Here is a 22,173-nt window from a genome sequence, read left to right as displayed (position 1 = left end):
CTTCCTTTCGCGGAAGGGCCGGACGACAGAAGGATTCTGCCCGACGCCAATGACATCTCTCTACCGCCGATCCCAGTTACATCTCCACCCTCCAAAGTAGGAGGAAAGATATCCCACTATCTTCAAAATTGGAAACCAATCACAACAGATCGTTGGGTTCTCCAGCTGGTACAGTTTATTCTCTAGAATTTGTACAGACTCCTCCACCGACGCCTCCTCAACCTATGGCTCACAAACATTTGCACCTCTTACTCCTGGAAATATCATAAATGATCCAGAAGGGAGCCATAGAAAGGGTTCCTGTTCATTAAAGAGGGCAAGGTTTTTACTCCCGATTCTTCTTGGTGCACAAAAAGGAAAAGAAATGGAGGCCAATGCTGGATTTGAGAAGTCTAAACAAATTCTTGAAGAAACAGTAGTTTCGCATGGTCACCATTCAAGAAGTCTTGCAGCTTCTCAATGCGAAAGACTACATGGTATCCTTGGATCTCCAAGATGCCTATTTTCATATTCCTATCCACAAAAGACACAAAGTTTCCAGTTTCGAGTTCTGCCCTTCAGACTCAAGTCAGCTCCGCGCATATTCACAAAGTGTCTTTCCCCAGTGGCTGCATACCTCAGGCAGCAGCATCACCAAGTCTTTCCTTATCTTGAGGACTGACTTGTCAAGGCGCCCTCGCTCGCCGGCGCGAGGAAGTCTTCCAGAACCTGTCTACGGCTTTTCAGAAAATTGGGTCTCACTCTCAACCCAGACAAGTCGGTCCTGCAACCTTCGCAAAGAATAACATTTCTGGGAGCTGTCCTGGATACAGTCCTGAAAAAAGCTTACCCATCACAGGAACGGCATAAAAAATTCCGGCAATTAGCAGAGCGCATAAAGAAAAAGTCTCTTTCAGTGCACCTATTCAAATCCCTCCTCGGAATGATGTCCTCCTTCATTCTCCTGGTACCCTACTGTCGCCTCCGCATGCGTCCTCTCCAAGAGGCTCTCTCCACTCAGTGGATTCAAATCAGCGGATCCTTCGACAACATCATACAGGTGACTCCTCAGATGGTCACCTCTCTAAAATGGTGGTCTCATCCACAAAATACCTTTTCTAACTCAAGCCTCTCCTCAAGTGATAACCACGGATGCGTCTCTAGAAGGTTGGAGAGCTTTCCTTCAGGAGCTTCGGATCAGCGGGAAGTGGTCATCTTCCGAGCGAAAATTGCAGATAAACCTCCTAGAGCTGAGAGCTGTATATTTTGCCCTCCTGGCTTTCCTTCCCAGGATAAAAGCTTCACAGGTGCACGTCAGAACGGACAAAGCAACGATGATGCACTACCTGAACAAAGAGGGAGGAACTTGTTCGCTCACACTCTCTCGAGAAGCTCAAAAAATTTGGAACTGGTCACTTCAACACAAAATTTCCCTGAGAGCGGTGTATGTTCCAGGAAAAGACAATACATTGGCAGATTCACTAAGCAGACTGCAGGCAACCTGCCACGAGTGGGAGTTGAACCAAGATACTCTCAACAGCATCTTCTCTCAGTGGGGCGAACCACTGTTGGATCTGTTTGCCACACAACACAACGCAACGCCAAATGCCAACACTTCACAAGCTGGCATCCCCAACAGGGGTCTCTGGGGAATGCATTTTCAATAGCATGGTTCGGCGTATTTGCCTACGCCTTTCCACCGATTGCCCTGATTCCCAGGGTCCTCAGGAAGATGAAGGCAGAGCCCTGCACATTGATTCTAATAGCGCCAGCATGGCCTCGCCAACATTGGTTCTCGGAACTCCATCTCCTCTCCCTGCAGCCTCCGATTCAGTTGACACAGTTTCCATCTCTCCTCACAATGGACCAGGGACAAGTCCAACACCCGGATCCAGCATCTCTCAAATTATCCGCCTGGATCCTGAGTTCTACGAATTTCAGGGCCTAAACATTCCTCCAGACTGCAGGCCAGTTCTATCTCGCGCTCGAGCAGATATTACAAATAGAGCTTTTTTTTTCAAATGGAAAAGATTCTGTATCTGGTGTAGATCAGCTAAGGTGCATCCCCTCACATCCTCTCCTGAAGAAATTTTACCATACCTTCTCCATCTAGCAACTTCAGGCCTCGCTCACGCTTCCATCAAAGTTCACCTGGCGGCAATTTCCCGTTTCAGGAGGTCTTCTATAGGACCTTCTCTTTGGTCAAATAGACTGATCAAACAATTTCGCAAGGGTCTATTTCGGACTTTCCCTCCTGAAAAGTCTCCGCCTCCAACATGGCAGCTCAACACAGTCCTTGCTCAACTTATGAGACATCGTTTTGAGCCGATACACAGAGCTGACCTCAAGTTCCTCTCCTGGAAGACTGCACTTCTTCCGGCCCTTCCATCCGCAAGACGAGTCGGTGAGCTTCATGCATTCACAATACAAACCCATTCCTTCAATTCAAGAACGATAGGGTAATTCTGCGGACTAATCCGAAATTCATACCCAAAGTCCCATCGGACTTCCACTTTAACGAACCTATTGTCCTAAAGACTTTCTTTCCGAATCCCCATACAGCAGCGGAAAGAGCTCTACATTCACTGGATTTGAAACGCTGCCTTAAATTCTTACTTGACAGGACACAAGCTTTCCGCAAGTCCAACCAACTTTTCGTGGCTTACAGTCTACCTAGGAAAGGTTTTCCCCTTACAAAACAGAGTATTTCTAGATGGATTTCTGGTGCTATTGTCTTCTATCACCAACAAGCTGGTCAACCTTTACAATCAAGAATTCGTGCCCATTCCACTAGGGCAGTTTATACTTCTATGGCATTGTTTGCGGGCGTGCCTATAACTGACATTTGCAGAGCGGCAACATGGAAGACATGCATTACTGCTTGGATTCGGAGCTAATGAAGGATGCTGCGGTGGGACAGGCGGCGCTGCGTCATCTATTTAAATAAAGGTGAGCCTTCCTTCCTTCCCACCAACCTCTATCTCTCTCTATACGCACATTTCTCTGTTATTTCTATAACTTTTGCATTCTTTACAAAAGGAAATGTGCTTATCATTTCTTTTTATTCTGATTCAGGCATGTGAATTTATGAAAGATACCCTAATACTGGATAAGAAATGCGTTACTTACCTGTAACTGCAGTTATCCAGTATTGGTATCTTTCATAGATTCACATGCAACCCAACAGCCTCCCTAGGAAGGGCTCACCTAGTACTCTCAGTTGTACCTCTATATAGCTCTGTGCTTACGAAAATCTGAGGGACTAGAGCTCCTTCCAGGAAGGTTCCAGAGGGTGGTGACAGCTGATTGGTTGTTCTCTAGAGTTTGGTCCTTATTACAAAAGGACCTAGATATGTTACTAATGTGAGGCCTTAGGCCTATTACTCTCTGTCTTATGAGACATTACTTTATTTATGTACCGGGGACTCTCATCCCGACGACGGGGAATGATTCAGGCATGTGAATCTATGAAAGATACCAATACTGGATAACTGCAGTTATAGGTAAGTAACACATTTCGTCTTGTTGGAAGCACAGGATGCTCTTGCATCTGTGGATGAGTCCACTGTCAAGAGACATCTTTATGGGAGTCTCTTGGGTGCCAGGTCTGCTTTTGGCATCAGCAGCTCTCTGATTGACATCTGATTGATACTTCTAAAGGCATATTCCTCACCTTGTGAATACCCACAGGCACCAATCTGGATCAGGAATTCATTTCTCAGCATTGCTACTGCACACCTGCAGGTGGAGTGTGACTGCGCCGAGTTAGTCCCGCCCTCGAACTGATGCCGGAGCCACACATAAGCGCTAACCCTGCATGCTAATGTCAGTCCCTTTTTTCCACGCCTTCTCATGTGAATCCGGAGCTAGCTCCTTTTCCTCATCCGTTGACCAGTTTCTTTTTTTCAAAATGTTTCTGGTGTGCAAGGTAAGTGCCACCTCCTAAAAACACAGGCTTTCAACCTTGTAGGGATTGTTGCAAACTAATGTCTGTGATGGATCCCCATAAGATGTACTTCTGGTGTTCAGGGTTGAGACATGACAGAGTCATGCAGGTAGTGTTCTCTGATGAATCTGAAGGCAATCTGGGACAATGAAGCCAAGCTGTATGTTGCCAAACATTATCTGAAATCACTTGAAGTCCACAGTTGCAGCATGAATCTTTTCTGGATTCACATGCTATGCATTATTCCACGATCTAGTTTTTGGGTCTGGAATTCTCCAGTGTACTTGTAGTCCTTTTTCTCTTTTTGTTTTTATGCTGTTTTTGGGCATTGACTATCCCATCATTTGGTGTCTAATCCAGGCTCTCGTGATTTCATACTCCCAGGAAGCTTCCACACGTTGTTGCCATCTTCATATTCTTTTTTTCCACTTTTGGATCTAGAAGCTTAGCTAAAGGCTCTCCAATCTATGAAAAGAAGAAGTTTTGTACGAGATTTCGTTGACAAAATGCTGAGAAAGATCATCAAAAACAGGTACTGAATAAGAATGTATTGAATTTAGACGTCTAGGGCGAACCGGAGTATGCCCCCGGGCAGGGGGCCCCCTATTCCGCGTGATATCCAAGATGCCCAGTGGTCTTGCACCTGGGCCCCTGCCAAGGAGCCAGTTCCGCAGCTGATTCAGATGCACCCCAAGAGTCACGGTCTGTTGACGCCGCTGCAACGAATTGAGGCATTTAAGGATGCCATGCTTCACACCTTCAGCCTACCTGTTCCCACTGCGCACCTTTGGGACTCACGGATTTGCAGAGGCCTCTAGTCTGGTTACCACTGGCTGGTCTGCTCTTGGTGCCTGCTTCGGGTTTGGCTTTGATCCTGGAGCTCATTTCACATCCAGCGCTCCAATCCAGGCCAGTTCCTGTCATGTCGCCAGAGATGTCAGAGAAAGACTTTGAGCCTATAGTTCTGTCCAACTCGTACCAAATCCAACCTGACCTTTAAGCTGCACATGAGTTCAGTTCCTACGCACCTGGCCCACATTCTTTCCAACTTAGATTAGACATTGCCTTTGCCTAGAGGTAACCCTCCAGTACAACAAATTCTTAGAGCCAACCCATTTTTGGCGGGTATGATTTTCCCCCACATAATGATGGCAACTTCTTTATGAACTTGTAAGTGGGCTCGACTCGTCTCCTAACACAGAACTGGAGTCCTGTCTGATTCTTCTACAGAAGAGTCTACGTCCTTTGCCATGGTAAGTATAAAGGCAGCCAAATTTCTAGATCTGCAATTGCCTTCAATTGAAGTAAAGACTAATATGCCCACTGAGTTCTAGGCCTGTACATTCTTCTCAGATCCTTTTGTTAACATTTAATGAGGCACTTACTTATATCATCATGGACACTTGGGAAAAACCTTGTTCAGGCCCTTCAGTGAATAGATAGGTGGCCTGTGGCCATAGGCCAACTCCTGGTGACCCTGTAATTCTTAAAGTAGTACACTGCTCCAGAGAGCCTGATAGGACTGGCCTCTGCCAACAGTCAATCCTAATTCCTTTCCTACGGCCCTCGCAAATAGGGATTTGAAAAGGCTTGAATAGTTGGGGAAGAGGATGTTTTCTTCAGCCAGCCTCACCCTTAAGTCCATGAATGCCACATGATTACTGGGAGGCTACTCCAGTGCATTGTGGGACTCTGGTTGAAATTGGACTCTGGCCATTTAAGATCATCAGGATAAACCCAAGTACACCATCCAATCTGGGTGGGACACCACGGACTGGGAAGTACAGTCCATACCAGTGTGATGCTTTGGCACTACGCATGGATAAGATCCGCAGGTTTCTCCTGAGAGGTTCAGATGCCCTTAATTGACATGCCATTTGGCGACACCAGTCTCTGCGGAAATGATGCAGACTCTGCTAATAGAATGCTTCAAGGAAAGCAGAGCCACAGTACACTGCCTCTGCCTTTCTGAGCCCATGTGGCAGTATCTCTGACAGTAGTTGTTCCACTTTTGAAGGCTTCTAAGGTGACGTGACTCAAAGAACATGCCATGGACCACCTCCACAGCATCAGACCCTCCTTTCAAGGCTGGAGTCGAGAATCCAGCCAACAACGTCAGTCTCTCGTTTCTCCCTCTACCAAACCGATTTAGCCTTCCTTTGGTGGCACATGGCCATCCCATTGGAGACAGGATAAGGTATTACCTCCATGGGTGGCAGAGCATAGCAAGAATATACCTGTGGTATCCTGTTTGCAGTGTTTATTTTTGTGAATTCCAGTGGTTATTTTCAGGACTTTTCTTAAAATCTGTGGCTATCTGTGTTTATAGAATAAATATGCAAAATATTGCCAAATCTGTTTTTTCCTGTGCTTACAAAATCCACTTACATGTAAAATTGTTCTTGTTGAAGGACCACCTCTAAAGGTAGGCGTACATGGTAATTTGTACTTGTTTATTTTGTAAAAATGTACTTGGAGGCTTGCATGCAATAGCAAAAACATCTTTCCCATTCTGTTTTATGTATGATGACCCAGTGAGTTAATTATTTTTACCTATTGTTACCTCTGTTGCATGTTACATGCAGTTGTCCATAGAGGAGAGATGCTGTAGGTGAAATGTCATAGAACCTTTTTGTTTTGCTTCCCACTCAATATTCTTAAAATGTTTTTATCCTTATTAATTGACATCTCTGATAAAACTGCGTGTTATTCTTTGAGGAACTGGGCTGACATAGAAATCATCAGAATTACTCATAAGCTCCTACCTTTTGTATACCAGCAGAATGCCTCTCGCTTGTTGGATCACATTGGTGGTTATGGCATGGCCACATGTGGACTCTCCTCCTGAGTGGTTGGGTCCCTGGAGTTTGATTTTTGGGCTGGGATTGAGCACTTCTACTGAGGTATTACTGCATCCATCATGGCCTTATCTTCTTGCTTTGGCCCTGCAAGCATTCACCCCTTCCTCCTCTGATTGCCATTACTGGCAAATGGTTGGTGCACCAGTGATGCCATGGAGGGTGCCAATACTAAATTTGTGAAAGAATGAGTGCAGATGCCTAAATCTCTGCTGAAAAGCCTTGTGCTAATTAATTTTGGCAAGCCGTATACCAACGCTGCATAGTCATTATGTCACCTCCTGCGCGTTGACCTACTAACAGATACTCCCTGCCCCTTTATCTCACTCTGGCAGGTTCCTGCTTTCTCCCTGTATTATGGTTTCTTTGTCTTTCTCTTCCGCTGTTTTTCCATTTTGTTTGTTCTTCTCTCTTCCTCTTTTAAATGTCTGCAGAAAAATAAGTGCTGAGTACCAGTTGGCCCACATCGGCAACTGCCGGTCAAATTAAGCACTGAAGGGTGCTCCATGATCTTGCAATGTCATACAGGTCATCCTCTCCTCCCACACCAAATATTCTAGTGCCTGATGAATGTATTTTGTGCATGGCTTGCTCACACCTACACAGATATGTATTCACTATAAAGGTGTTCTTGCACTGTATGTAGTTTCCATATGAAAATACTGTCTGTACAGTTGCATTTACTTACAGCAGGACATCTTCATCTGTCATATTTCCTTACATAGAGCAGTCAAAGTAGGTGTCCATGCCTTGCACTCACGAAGGGGCACAGAACGACTTATCTGACTGCACACACCAGCAAAAAAAATGCAGATAATGAAGTGCTGAGAGGAATTAAATTTCATTTTTAGACATATTATTTTTGATAATTAAGTTTGGTTTAAAAGGATTTGTAACTCAATGTGCACTCAACCCTTGAAATCTGAAGTTATGGAAATCTGCCAAGATAATGGCAGAGAACTCGCACTTTACTCCCACATCTGTGACTCTTGGTCTCCCAATTCATTCCTCCCTACCAACGGTGGGTGGGTGAGTGAGGTTTTGCTAAAGGCCCTCCTTCCACCTAACGATTGTAGGAAGCTGGCTTTTTATGTAGTTTACCATAATGAGGAACACTATGTAGAAAGTCCAGACGACCCTTATTGGCTTACAGGTCTGAAATTAATAATGCCAAATGCTGTCTTTTGTGGTAGTGTGGGCAGGCAGTTTAGGCTTATCAGAGGGTAGTGCAAAGCAGTTGTGTACAGAGTCAATAAATGAGATGCACACTCCAGAAGAAACTCAAAACTAATTTAGAAAAGTAACACATTTTCTTAGAATTTTAGACACCAAGAATTCGAAATCAAGTAAGTACTTTAGACGTCATCAAATTTTACAATTATGAGGCATGAGCCTTGAACACTTTAATGTCATCCTATGGGAGAAATATTCACTGCATAGGATCACTTGCAAACGACTTACAGGACTTTTCTGGACTTAAGGTGAGTAGGGGCACCCGTGCAAGAATGCAACTTTACCTGCCCTAGGGTGTCCAGGTGCAGCAGTGCTCTCAGCGGTGGTAGCCTTGGACGCTAGACGCGGTAGTAAATGGGAAAAGTACCTGTAGAACAGAGGCTTCAAGGGGGACGACGGGACCAGTCTGGTAGAACCCTAAGGTGGGGGTTCCACTCTTGGGGTTCTCGGGGCCACATAGACACTGTTGGTTTCAAAGGACACGGGATAGGGGGCTCGGGTGCATAGGTGCTTTGTCCAGCTGGTTGTCGGGTTTGAGACTCCCATGGTTCTCAGTGCACGTGCAGAAGAGGGAGAAAAAACGCAGCCAGACGACTTGTGGCATGGAGGTGGCCTCCGGTGTAGTCCCTCAACATGCAGGTCAGTTTTGATGGTGGTGGTGTTCGGACTGAACACAAACGAGCCTTGGTGCTTCTCTGGTACCCCGCCTGTTTTTGCACGGCCGCTTCTGGGGACCTGGCGTCTCCAAACTTATTGGGGAGACGGATCTGACCTGGAGCACGGTGACCTTTTCCTGGGTGGCTGCTGCATTGATGGACCCAGTGGACAGCAGATCGGTGTACCAGACATCGCGGTCGGTGCCTTCAGGCTGCAGGTAAGTGGCTCCTCCACTTCAAGGGAGATGCTGACAGGTTTGGCAAAGTACTGGAGGATGCACAGCTGCTGGACGAGTCGGGTCGTTACAGTTGTCAAGACAGGAACAGTCAGGGTTTGAGGCCAAGTCCAAAGTTAGTCCACATTTCATTGGCTCTTGTTTGTCATCCTTGAGTCAAAGGAATCTGCCTTCCTGGTGTCGGGGGTCACCCAAATACCGAATTTAGGGGTGTTAAGGGGAGTGAAGGGTAGTAGCCAATGGGCTACTTACCCTTGGGGCCACTTCCCCCCTATATGACCTCTTCCTGTGGGGCGTGGGAATAACCCTGTCCCAGAGTTCCTAATTCCACCAAAATCAAGATAGTGAAACTCTTCTTTAATGGAGCACATCAGGCAGCCCACCTTAGGGGTGTGACTAACCTGGTGGTGCAATAGCCTATTTGCCAAATGGGCCTCAGGGCAGGGGGTGGCATATCCCATGTCTCGGGGCAGCTGGGGTCGCATATTAAAGGTGGCAGGGGCTTTGAAGGCATGGCCTTGATATCCTAAATGATTAGCCATCCTACTGGAGAAAGTGTGAACACCTTCCTCCGGAGCAGGCATTGTTTCTGGCCTCAGAGAGCATGTGCTCTTACCCGCAGTAGATCAGTATTTACAGTGCTCTTATTGTGAAGAGTTGGAAGGGTAGGGTCAATGGTAGTGAATCGGTGAGTGAGGGACAGAGTAAAGGTATAGTGACATTTGTAGTTACAAAGAACTGGACCTTTCCGGCCTAACATAGGTCAGTTGTTCCCATGTTTACACAAAGCTCAAAAGTAGAAATTGTTTCAATTATTCTGTTCTTTGAGCTTGCAGAGAGGTGGCAGATAACTACAAATGTATATATGTCACTACCCTACCCTACCCTTCCTCCTCTTCACGATAAGAGCACTGTAAATACTGAATGCACTACCTTTATGTGGAGCAACTCTAATGTCAATCATTAATGTTTTGATGTTATATTGCATTTAATGCCTGCATACTTGATGGAATTAAATTCCGTTTTTGAATCGTATTGAATTTGTAAGCGGTGAATGCTTCTTTCCAGCATATGAGTCTTACAAATAATACTACCACGGCCAACTTCATAACATATTGTACTACTGACCCATGGTCGGGTAGGTTTTATGGGCTAACCCCTTTAAAACACAACCCACTACACGAAGGGCACGCTCACAACCTAGTGGCAATGAAGATACACGGGGAACAAACACATTTCAAAGACCAAGTGGCCACAGTTTTTGCCCAATGTTTGACACACCTAAGGCATATGATTGCCCATTTTCAGTGGAATGACCCATACAGCGGGTGTACTGAGAACAGGCTGATCGAAGATATTATTTCCTATGAAGAGCGCTTAACTTCGAACCCCATGAGGACATCCCCACCAGATGGCACTATAGCATATTATGCAGTTATTCAGAGAATGACATACCCTCATGTAGGGGTATTGGAAATTAATGAGAAAGCAAAGCTTTTCCTCGGTGTGACAGTGCTACAAAGGAGTGAATACTTTCCCATATTAAAGACTGCTGGGCAGCAAGGAAGTGATTTCTAACACTTGCTGAAGACAAGGTTGGGTATACTGCAAATTTAATGCTAATATAAAGCAGTTCCTCAGGAACATTTTCTTTCTTTATCAGATGGCACATGGAATATCCATGTTGGTAATAGAGCCTGCGAGCAGATAATAAATCCAAAGACTGCATCTGGGGTCACGGGTAGAACGGTGGCCTTTGGAAGGCTTTAGTTGGTGTATAGCAAGCTCTAAAGTCTGAAGAGCTGCTGTGACTGGTTTTAATGGAAAGAGTCAGGGTGGAGTTAATTCAACACCTAACTGTAGGCCACCATAGAAGGCTGAATAACTGTGCCAACAGGACTAGCTTAAGAATTCCTTTGAATTTGGAGTTACTCCTGGCCATCAGATCACCGGTAACTTACTTGTGATACCATCTAACATTCCAGCTTTGCAAGCAAAGTATTTGCTGTGTGCCCAGTAAGACATTTGGTGTCCGTGTGACACTTTTACATTTGATTTTAATGCGTGCAGCTGTGTTTAGATGCTGTTTTGAAAGACAATAATAGTCCAACCTGCATGTGAAAGGATCCTGTTATTTCTGAACATGAAGATGATGTCCTCTTTACCAGACACCAGTCTCTAATGATGAAGATGGGAACCTTCCAAATGGGTACGATGCTATCATGCATTGCACTAATTCCTAACACAAGGTTTCATATGAGATTGCTCCACAAGTGACAAGCAATACCGTGTTCTCAAATGACCGGTCCTGAAGGGATCTAGTGATAATTAATCTTTGGTATTAAGTTAGGAACTCCCACAGTCTAGTGTTGAAGGGCTGACCCTTTGCAAACCTGCTACATGTGACCATTAGTACAGATGCATTGCAGGCAGTAAGATGCTCACCCGCAAATAGCCTCATGATGGAGGGCATGTGGACTTTTAAAGGGGCACACTAGTCATTTATTTGTTTGAACTGAAGTAATTAGTCTTTGCAAAAGCTGCATTACAGAATCACCATAACAAGATTTTAATTAGACTAGACAGCATACTATGAATGAAATATTTGGCTAAACTGGAGAGAAGGGGCACATTCACATCAGTTGTCCAGAATGGCACAAGATATGGCATTGGGCACTGGTTGAGATGCATGCATTTCCTGTCAGAACACATACTAGGTGTTGAGAAGGAGCCAACAAACAGATTGAGCAGAGATCACCATCAGTCACAAGAGTGAAAGTTAAATCTCACAATTTACAAATGTCCTTTCAAGAATGGAACACCCTAGAAGTAGATTTTTTTTTGGCTAAGAAAAATACAAAACTTCCTAACCTCTGCCTCCTGCTATCCAGTCTTAGGGGAATGTATCTGCTGTAGATTAGTCTGGGATATTTGAGTATGCATTTCACTTATTGACTGCTTCTTAGTATAAAGTGAGCGAAATGCACCAAGCGCCAATGAAGATACTTTGTTTAACTTCCCATAGGCACATCAGCCATGCTTTTGCCATCTGGTAGAAATGTCTGTACAAACGTCTCTGCCAGCAATGATGGAGAGTATTGTGCTGTATTGCTTAGTCACTAGCTCTGGTCAATTTGGTTGTTTAAGTTTGTCCTCATAATGCCTAAGAATCTTTAAGGAGGTGCACTGGCCAAAGACTTGTGCTTATTAGTGGGAATATTTTGCTCCGCATTCCTTCTCGAGCCATCATAACCATTTAAATTGAGCGGTTCAAGACATGAAGTAGTTTTTAATGCTCAGACAATCTAGCTTAAGGTACATTTCACTCAATGTACAGCTTTTTTGCACAATAGGGAAACCCTGTCCGTATTTGGGTGCACGCAATGAAGGCATGTATGGAACATTTGAAGAGTCTGATCTCACCATCTGCTTATCAGTTCTAACATGGGATTTCAATGTCCTCACAAAACTAATACGGCTTCTCGTTTGAACCCATGCACTATTGTGGTGTAAACAAGAGAGTCCTGGAATTTAGTTTTTCTGATAGATACTGCTAATCACAGATTCTTCACCTTTTGAATATTCCTCATGCATCAGGCTGGATCTGGAAAATCTTCAGTAGTATCCCTGCATGCTGGTAGTTGAAGTTGTGCGGCTCTGCACCACTGTCATTCTGCTCTAAATAGATAGTAAGGTGCCACCACCCTGCCTAGGGTGACCCAGCTAGCTGCCACCTTTACCCCCATTACTCAAGCCATTCAAGATGGCAGAACTGCAGGAAAAATTGCTGTGGTTAGATAGTACAGATTGCCTTGGTCGGACAATTGCAACCAGTGTGCCACTCTGAAGACATGCCTGGATGAGATATAGGAGCTTCTCCGGGGATGTCCAATCTTCCCTTATGGACAGGCCCTGCGATTGGTTTTTCCTCTACGGTGAGAAGGTGTCTCAGCCCTCGAGGACTTAAAAACAGCAGGGCCACAGTGTGCTCCTGGGGTTAGTCTCCTCCAATGTGTCAATAGGGCTTTTGATTCTGCCAGAACCCTTGCATGCAGCCTGCTTAGTTGACCCAATGCGCCTCCCACAGACCATGTGGACAACTGGGGGAAGCAAGCAGTCCACTCCGAGCTCCTTTCATATGCTACAGCCACAAAACCTCTTTAGTGTGCCATTCCATACACACAAGCATCCTGTCGGAGGCACATTTTCTCTCGGGGTCGCAACCAATCACTTCAAACTAGTGGATCCTGCAAATTGTCTGTCAGGGTTATGCTCTCCATTTATTTCCACCCCACCTTCCACTACTACCCTTAGGACAGCAAACAGGGGACCATCTGTCCATCATACAGCAAGAAGTGCAGGCCCATCTGGCCAAGGGAGCCATACTGAGGGTGTTGGCATCAGCATTGGGAACTGGCTATTAATCCTTCTGCTTTCTGGTGCCGAAGGACAGAGGCCTTAATTTCATACTAGGCCTTCATCCTCTCAATACTTTTCTGCGATGGGGCAAGTTCAAGATGCTGACCCTGACCCAGGACTTGTCTGCCTCAACCCTGGAGATTGGATGGTAGTGTTGGACCTGCAGGGCGCTCATTTTCATTTCCTCGTCCTTGCAGACCCACAGGTGTTACCTGAGGTTCACAGTGTGCCAGGAGCATTTTCAGATTACTGTGCTCCCCTTTGGCCACACCAGTAGACCCATCTGGCGTTCACGAAATGCAGAGCATCTTCGGAGGTCAGACGTTCCAGTCTTCCCCTACTTGGACAGCTTACTGCTGAAGGTGGGCTTGCTACAGGCAGTCGTCACCCACCTCCAGACTATGGCAAACCTCCTTACATCATTGAGATTCACTATCCAGGTGCTGAAATCACGCCCGACTCCTTTGCAGATGCTACCCTACATCAGAGCTATTCTGGATAAGATGCAGTTTTGTGCTGATTCTTCCCATAGCAGAGAGTAAAGGACATTCGGGTCATGATCCTGATGTTTAGCCTCTCTCCTGGCTCTCCGTGTGACTGACTGAGGCTGTTTGGGTTCCTGGCTTTCTTTATCCTACAGATAAGGCAAAATCCAAATGAACACAGCCTCAGGGATATCTTCCCAACTATGTCAAGATTTAGGTCTGCAGTGGTGGTTGCTGGTTCGCGATTGGGCCAGCGGTAGATCCCTTACCCTGCCCAGAGTGAACAGTGGCAACTGAGGCATCACTTTTGAATTAGGGAGCCTTCTTGGAGCAGTGGGGATCAGACATTTTGTCTTAGGTGGATACCTGTCTCCACATCAATCTTCTGGATTTGCGGGCCATCTGCTTGGCGTTGAGAGCCTTCTTGCCATCCATCAGAGGATGGCTGCTGCAGGTAGTCGTGGACAACACCACCTCCATGTAGTACTGCAATAAGCAGGCTCGGGTGAGCGCCAGGTCAGGCACCTTTACACTGTTACCTCCCTCTACTGGGAGTTCTGCAAAGGGATTAGGAACGACTGAGCCCAGCAATCTCCCAACGTACGTTCCCATCAGCCGCCTTCTCCCTTGGGCGAGGTGGGGTTGTGCACCCTGTGTCAGAAGGCACTACACCTCTGGAAATGGCTGGAACACTAGGGGATTTTCTTGATGGCATAAAACCTGGCAGCACGTGAACCCCAGGTCAGGCGCCTTTGCTCTGTTACCTTTCCTATCCCTGATTCTTTTTAGGTTGAGCCTGAGCCAGCGCACATGCGCTGCTCTGCGTGACTTACTGTAGACGAGTAGCGAACAGAAGCCCCATGCACTCTGCCCATGTTTGCCATTGGCTTGTTTCATTGTCTGTCCTAAATGCTGACTTTTGATTCATCAATAGGCTGGTTAGCACCTCCTTAGTACCACCTCCTCTTAATTCGTCACCTCCCATAGCGATTGACCCCTTCACTTTGAGTGTTACACTGTGCATTTTATTTTGACTGTGAGCACTATTTTCTTTAATGTGGGTCTACTACTGCCTTCTTACTCCTGTTGTCCGTGCCTTTCCTCCCCTACCCCCGCCCACACTCTCGTTGTCCATGCCTTCTCTCCCCCCTCCCATTGTCTGTGATGACTACCATTTGCAATGTTATAGGTGTCGCGTAAATGTGAGACCTATTGCATTGCAAATGCTTGTTTAGAACTTGGAACGGCCAGCCCAAGCCATCCAAGTGGCACTGGTTTGGGTAAGGGGAAGTTTTATAACTGGAGGAACTTGGCATGAGCGTCTGTCTTCCGATCAGCGTGCCGCGTCGGAATGGTCTTCTGTCGCAGCAGCAGGGCAGGTCCTGCAACCGGCACAACGCAAACGTAATTGTCATGCTTGGAGATTAAGCTGCAGCAGTTGACTGCGTTACACTTCCTTCCGAATTAGTTGATGTCATTCTGGAAGTCAGGTGTCTTTCCACAAAATCAGTATACGCTTGCCGTTGAGACAACTTGGTGGCTTGGTGTGATACTCAGTAGAATGACCAAATTTAAGACAAATTCTCCGGAGTGTTGTGTTATCTCTTTGTGTTGTCTCTGGCTTACTGTGTGGACAGTTAAATGAGTCATTTTGTCAGCTTTTGTGGCTAGTTCCAGGACTAGCCTCTTTATTTAAATCACCTATTGTGATACATTTTTGAATGGGCTGCAATATCTGTATCCTCCCACACCACCCTTCTTCATGCACCAATGGGACCTGAATCTAGTTCTCATTCTCACATTCCTAATGTGTACTCACTTTGAACCACTGCACAGCTGTCCATTGCAGCTTCTTACTCTAGCACCATAACTTTGGCGAGGTGTGTGAGTGAACTACAAGTCATCTCTGTCAACCCACCATGCACAACATTCTTTGCAGGCAAGCTGGTGTTGAGGCCCCGGTGGTAACTCTTTATTTCACTTCACCCCTTTAAAGAGAAGGAGATTCCATCTGCTGGATCACAGCTTCTAGTATGATCGTACTTGTGAACATCATGTGGACCTTCAGCTCTTTGTTGGATTCGCTGGAACTTAGACAGAGCAGTGCAGAAACGAACCATTCGTCCCTAGATTGTTCTTTTTATTTACAAAGTACTCTGCACTGGTTCAGCATCCCCTAGAAGGCTTGTGGGCTCACTCCACTGGACCTAAAACTGCACCAATACATTGGCACACAGAGTGCCTGTTCTGGATATTTGCAAGGCTGCTACGTGGGCGTCCCTGCACACGTTCACAAAGCACTGTTGGCTGAACTACCATTCCTGATGAGAAAGGCATTTCGACTACTCAGTGATGCAGCATTTACTGTTTTGAGACAGTTCACAGACAAGCCTTCGGGGAGGTACTGCTTTGGTATTGATTCAAAAGGAGACCAATCTGCAGTTAGAAGTATCGATTGGGAGAACAAGTTACTTACCTTCACAAATGCTCTTTCTGGTGGAACTGCAGATTCGTCACTGACACTCTCACCTCCACGTTCTGTGTACTTGGTTCTTTTCTAGTGAAAAGGATCCCAAGTCTTTAAATAATAACTTTGATGAGGACTAGTCTGTTGTTGATCTTTGTACCTGGGTATACAGACCGAGTAGAAAGCCCCTGACGTCAGTACACATAGATGGCACAATGTACAACTCCACACTTTATGTGCGGAGTGGAACGAGGTCAGTGCGGAACGGCACGATGCCACCTACCAGATTGTACGGTTACTGCTGAAGATTTTCTTGATGCAGTCTAGCGCTTAGGGAATATTCAAAAGATGAGGAATTTGCAGTTAGAGGAAGCACCAGAAAGAGCTCTACTGAAGCCAAGTACCTTGTTCTTCTGGTGGCCATCATGTTTTTATGAAAGTCAGTGAATTGCAAACAGCGGCCAATGATGAGCTATAATTGAAGATAATTTCTTATGTGAGCTTTCTACCCAATCTAGTATCACCTTTTCTTGTCTGGTGAATGATAAAATGACGTTCTTTGTTAGGTAGTATGCTGCCACACTTCAAGTACAAGTAGAGCCATTGTGTACTATTGTAACTGATTAAGCATTTTTTGTATGACGAATAAATTAGTTAATCTTTGTGTAGCTGGGTTAGCCGGTCTCTAAATCAGACTGAGTCAGTGGATAGTGTTATGTTCAGACCTGCTATGCATGTGCTAATTGTCAATGTGAGAAGTTGGCCTGGTATATGCTGTCCACTAGTTATAGTGGGCACCCTGTACCAGTCCAAATAACCCCTTATTGGTTATAGGTTAAATACAACCTTTATTGAAAGCTATCCTAGTGGTAGCTATGGAGAGCAGCCTTCAGGCTAGGTCTTGAAGGAATGTAAAGCAGCTTATTTTACCAGTCTATAATCTCTTGACTGACCAAATGAAAGGACAACCACACCAGGTATATATTTAAAATATATGTATTTAAGATAAAATACACCCCTCTAGTCTCATTATGAGGCTAGAGTTCGAAGTACTTAAGTTACAAGTCACTATTCAACAGTAAAAGCACAAATACACGTTTGGGCCCTAGGGGCGTACCAAACCATATACCAATAAAGTGGTATAAGAACCACGACTGAAGTAGACACAAGGCCTAGAGCCTGTAGAAGTGCTTGGACCACAAGGAACCACCCAAGGTAGTGACACTTTGGACCCACGGGGGACGCGTGTAGTGTGAGAACACAGCCGCGAATCGCCGTTAACTTATATGGGGAATGTCGCGGTTGGAAAGAGTTTGACACTTAGAGGATGACTACAAGCAAACCCTTTTGGACTTAGAGGTGTCTAGGGCCAACACCCGCGGGAGCACCGGAGTACACTAGTTACCTCACCCAGGGAAGCCGGGTGCATAGGTGTCAAATGGTGTCTGGTCACGGCGTTGTTTTCAATGGAAGCTGGCAAGGACGTGCTGCTGCTGTGAAGAGGAGAAGTGTCCGGAGAGATCCAAGCCTGGATAGAGGATGGAAGGAACCTGAAAGCAGAGGGGACAGAGTCTGGGTCCTAAGGGAAATAGCTTCTGGGTACCTGGTAGCATGATCCACTACTGCCAGGATAAATCTGTGCCCAGATGCTGTTTGGGGATCCATGGGACCACCAATGTCAATCTCTACCCTTTCAAAGGGCACTCCCACCACAGGTAGTGGTATCAGGGTGGCCTTTGTAGTGCCACCTACCTTGCCACTGGCTTGGCAGGTTACACAGGAGCGACAAAACTCCTTTGTGTCTTCAGACATGTGGGGCCAGTGAAAGTGAGGGACAAGTCTGTCCCAAGTCTTGTTCTGGCCCAGGTGACCTGCTAAAGGGATATCATGGGCTAGGGTCAAAAGGAAGCCCCTGAACTTCAGAGGTTTAACCAACCTCCTGGTGGCACCAGGCTTGGGGTCTCTACACTCTGAGTACAGGAGTCCATCATCCCAATACACCTTATGGGTACCACTAGCACTCCCAGCAGCCTCAGCAGCAGCTTGCTGTCTGAGGGGGTTCAAGAGAGGGGCAGCTCTGCTGCTCCTGGCTCAGATCTGCCCTGGAAGGGCCCCCTGTCCCCAAGAACTCCACCTGCTCAGGCTCAAGTTCCTCTGGGACAGTTCCTTGTGAGAGGTTGGCCTGATATATGCTGTCCACTAGTTCTCTTCCAGGGGATACTCATCAATAGTCATAAGCATTAGAATATTCCCGCCCACGCGCGGGACCCCGGAAACACTATATTATATGTGCCATATATATAATATATATGCAATTGCAGCCTAATAAACACGAGAGCTGAATCATGCTGTAAGGAATTTCCACTATACATGAAAAACATGCATTAGAAACAGGAGAAACAACAATAAAAATTGTTTAGAAACTGTTCTAATGCTCAGCAAACAGTAGAAATTCTCATAACCCACTGAAAGCATAGGAAGCTCCCAGGCTGCATTGCAAATACCGAGTCTAACAAGACTGAAAAGCTAACCTGTAGCTGCATAGCAATAAACTGACACCGTGCCTTTAAGGCACACCTGACCCCCAGCTTCCCATCATGCCTCAGGGGTGACAGGTCAGTTGTTCTTTCCGGCTCCTTCAGGAAGGATCCTGGCAACACAGCTCCACGCTTTTCTGCTTTTTGTCAGAAATTCTTGTCATTTTTCACAACTTTTAATCCTTACTTCGACGTCTTTCATCTTTTGAAGTAAGAAGCTGTCTTTTCTGACGGGTTTGGGCACTTTTTAACAACTTAAAATGCCATCTCTTTTTGACTCTTGCCCTTCTTGTGGTAAAAAGAAGGCCAAAACAGATTCTCATGAGGTCTGTATTCTTTGTTTTCCTGAGGATCATGATCCTAAGACCTGCCCTCACTGCCAGAACCTGTCCAGAAGAACCTTAAAGGACAGGGAAAGAATTTGCCTGTATGGCCTGGCAGATAAGTCATCTAGAGGAAGATCTCCAGTAAGGAAGGGCTCCAAGAGGTCTAGAACGCCTTCTAGAAGCAAGTCCTCGCGTCCTTCTGCTTCAGCGTCGGGCTCGGCGCTGAGGCATGATCTTCAGGTGGGTCATGTATCAAAGAAAAGACCTTCGACAGCGGGCTCGTCGAGCTTCTCCGCCGTCGTCAACCCGGCGACGATCGGTGTCGAGAAATAAGACCCCTCCGCCGTCGTCAACTAGGCGTCGAGCAGTGTCACCCCTCCGCCGACGTCAACTCGGCGACGATCGGTGTCGAGGTAGAGAGACCCCCTGCCGTCGACGGTACGATGTTCGGCGTCGAGGGCAGGCTCACTTCTATCATCTCCTCCGCCGTCGTCAACTCGGTGACGATCGGCGTCGAGATTGAGGTCTCCGTTGTCGTCTCGACGGCGTTCGGCGTCGAGGGCGAAGAATACCCCTCCGCCGTCGTCGCGCTGACCTTCGACGTCGAGATTGGACACAGCTCCGCCGTCGTCTAGAGAGAGAGTCCCTCCGTCGTCGGCTTCACATCGTCGTTCGACGTTGAGACAGCATTCCTCACCTGTTTCTCATCGGCACTGGTCGCCGTCGAGACGTCGAGCAGACGGGAGGCCCAACTACCGAGAAGTCAGGAGCCAAGTTCGGCGTCTGGAATGCATGCAGGTTCGGTGTTGAGAGCACGCTCGACGTCGAGACAGGCCTCGGTGAGGTCTGGGGATAGATCGGTGGTCCTGGTGACGGAGTCAGCCTCGCGCCATTCGTCCTCTCACTCTTCCAAGAGGGCTCCTTCAAGGTCAGCCACTCCGGAAGCTGCTGGCCATATCCGCACGTCTCCTTCAAGGCAAAAGGAGGCCCCTTCTGCTGTTCAGTTGTCCCCAAGATGGCTGCTGCCCTTACATCACTGGCAGGACTCCGGGGCGACAAGGCGTATGCAGGAATATGCCAGTCTGGGTCATAGATCTCCTCTTCAGAGATTGGTGGACGAAGTGGACAGAGTGATTTCTCCCAGGAGGTCCCCTGAGAGACGGCACTATAGATCGCGTTCCCCCAATCGACAAGAACGCGCAGTCAGATCACAAGAAAGGAGGCACTGTGCTCATCGGCGAAGTAGAACACCACCATCTACTTCTTCGACTTCCTCTACCCGGTCCTCCAAGAGGGATTATTCCCCCACACTATCGGACAGCCCGGTTTTCAGGGTCTCTCCCATAGATGACATTAATACCTACCATGAGGTTTTGAAGAGGGGTGCTCAGAAGCTCAACATTGAGATGTCTGTCCCGCAAGTCACGACAACAGTGATTTTCGAGACTCTTCATCAGAAAACTGCATCTCGACCATTACTTCCTGGGATCCTTGACCCTGTCATGGACACTTTTTTAACTCCAGCAACCATCAAAGCGGTGCCAGCTCGCATCCTAAATAAATATAAGTTCAGCTGCCTCGGATCCGATCTTCGTCAAGACGGACCCTCCGGCGGACTCAGTCATCGTGGCGGCAGCAAAGAAGACACATGCTGTAACGGCCACTTCTTCGGTTCCACCAGATAAAGAGAGCAGGTCTCAGGACTCGTGGGGTCGCAGAGCCTGCACTTCTGCGGCTGCATCCCTTAAGGTCTCCAGCGCGGCTGCGTTGCTAGGCCGTTATGACAGAGCTCTCTGGGACTCTTTGGAGCGGTTCAAAACCAAGCTCCCAAAGGAAGGCCAAAAGGATTTTGACGAGATAGTCACTGAGGGATCGTTGGTGGCAAATCAAGCGATTAGCACATCGGCGGATGGTGCGGTGCTATCAGTGCACTCTTACGCGCATGGAATATGCGCCAGGAGATCGTCCTGGTTAAGATTGACAGCTCTAAAACCAGATGCACAGCAGAGGATCTTGAACCTCCCATTCTCTGGCTCTTCTCTCTTCGGCACACACGCAGATGAAGAGATGAATAGAATGAAGACCGAGTTGGACACCCTCAAGGCGGTTGGGTTGGAGAAAAAGAAAGAGTTTAGATGCCGCTACAGACCCTACTAGCACAAGGGGCCTCAACAGAGGGTTCAAACCCCTCAGTGGTCCCAGAACAAAAACCAGGGGAAGTCCCAGTTTCGAGGAGGAAAGTCCAACAGAGGTAGAGGGGGTCACCAGCAACAGTCCTCTACCACAGCGAGAGCGGGAGGGAAGTCATGAGCAGTGGCTTCCTCTGCCGCCGTTGCCCACTCCAGTGGGAGGAAGTGCTTCACAACATCTGGCAGAGTGGGACAGCATCACAAAAGATCGCTGGGTGCTGAATATACTGCGCAATGGATATGCGCTACGTTTCCGTGCTCTTCCAAAGGACATATCACTGAAAAAGTCTCGGCTTCACCAGTTAAAGCTGCTTCAAAAGGAGGTGAGGTCTCTTCTTCAAAAGCAGGCTATAGAAGAGGTTCCACCTTCTCGTATAGGAAAGGGAGTTTACTCCAGGTACTTTCTTGTCCCCAAAAAAGTTCAGGAGCACAAATTTCGACCGATCCTGGACCTTCGACTACTGAACAAGGTCATAGTGAAGGAGAAGTTTTGCATGTTGGCCCTTCATCAAATATGTCCACATCTGCAAGCAGGGGATTGGATGTGTTTGGTGGACCTCCAAGATGCGTACTTCCACATTTCCATTGCAAAACGTCATCGCAAGTACCTACGGTTTGTGGTCGGCCACAAACATCAATACAAGGTCCTGCCCTTTGGACTCAAGTCGGCTCCGCGAGTCTTCACCAAATGCATGGCAGTGGTGGCAGCTTTTCTTCACAGAAGAGGTCTCTTCGTCTATCCATACTTAGACGACTGGCTGCTGAAAGGTCCATCCCCGCTGCAGGTGAGGCACGACTTCCAGATCTGTCTACAACAGTTGCGCGATCTCGGCCTTCATGTG

The 22,173-nt window shown here is 46.9% G+C and overlaps 1 pseudogene; it reads left to right on the top strand.

The window, feature by feature from the left end:
- The window catches only part of LOC146871249 (HAUS augmin-like complex subunit 4), a 208,387-nt pseudogene that overhangs the window by 100,220 nt on the left and 85,994 nt on the right, over positions 1–22,173 (top strand).

This window comes from Triturus cristatus, chromosome 1_1 (assembly GCF_964204655.1).
Source record: "Triturus cristatus chromosome 1_1, aTriCri1.1, whole genome shotgun sequence".
Taxonomy (NCBI): Eukaryota; Metazoa; Chordata; class Amphibia; order Caudata; family Salamandridae; genus Triturus; species Triturus cristatus.
The sequence above is the reverse complement of the archived record's forward strand: the minus strand, read 5'-3'. Positions and strand labels throughout refer to the sequence as shown.